The sequence below is a fragment of the Bison bison genome, unplaced genomic scaffold (assembly GCF_000754665.1).
Source record: "Bison bison bison isolate TAMUID 2011002044 unplaced genomic scaffold, Bison_UMD1.0 scf7180017864038, whole genome shotgun sequence".
NCBI lineage: Eukaryota > Metazoa > Chordata > Mammalia > Artiodactyla > Bovidae > Bison > Bison bison.
The window spans coordinates 3,658,580-3,659,467 of NW_011494610.1; positions in this window are offsets into that span (position 1 = coordinate 3,658,580).

The window sequence follows — 888 nt, forward strand, 5'->3', positions numbered from 1 at the left end:
AGTAGGAGGGTTCCCTTTTCTCCGCACTGTCTCCAACATTTATTGTTTATAGATTTTTTGATGATGGCCATTTTGATAGCACATGATAACACCTCACTGTAGTTTTGATTTGCTTTTCTCTAATCTTTAATTCATCCCAACCCCAAAGAAAGGCAATGCCAAAGAATGCTCAAACTACCGCACAATTGCACTCATCTCACATGCTGCTACTGCTGCTGCTAAGTCGCTTCAGTCGTGTCTGACTCTATGAGACCCCATAGACAGCAGCCCACCAGGCTACCCCATCCCTGAGATTCTCCAGGCAAGAACACCAGAGTGGGTTGCCATTTCCTTCTCCAATGCATGAAAGTGAAAAATGAAAGTGAAGTCGCTTCAGTCGTGTCCGACTCTGTGTGACTCCATGGACTGCAGCCCACCAGGCTCTTCGGTCCATGGGATTTTCCAGGCAAGAGTACTGGAGTGGGGCGCCATTGCCTTCTCTGATCTCACACACTAGTAATGCTCAAAATTCTCCAAGCCAGGCTTCAGCAATACGTGAACCGTGAACTTTCTAAAACTAGTTCAAGCTGGTTTTAGAAAAGGCAGAGGAACCAGAGATCAAATTGCCAACATCTGCTGAATCATCGAAAAAGCAAGAGAGTTCCAGAAAAACATCTATTTCTGCTTTATTGACTATGCCAAAGCCTTTGACTGTGTGGATCACAATAAACTGTAGAAAATTCTGAAAGAGATGGGAATACCAGACCACCTGACCTGCCTCTTGAGAAACCTATATGCAGGTCAGGAAGCAACAGTTAGAACTGGACATGGAACAACAGACTGGTTCCAAATAGGAAAAGGAGTTCGTCAAGGCTGTGTATTGTCACCCTGCTTATTTAACTTATATGC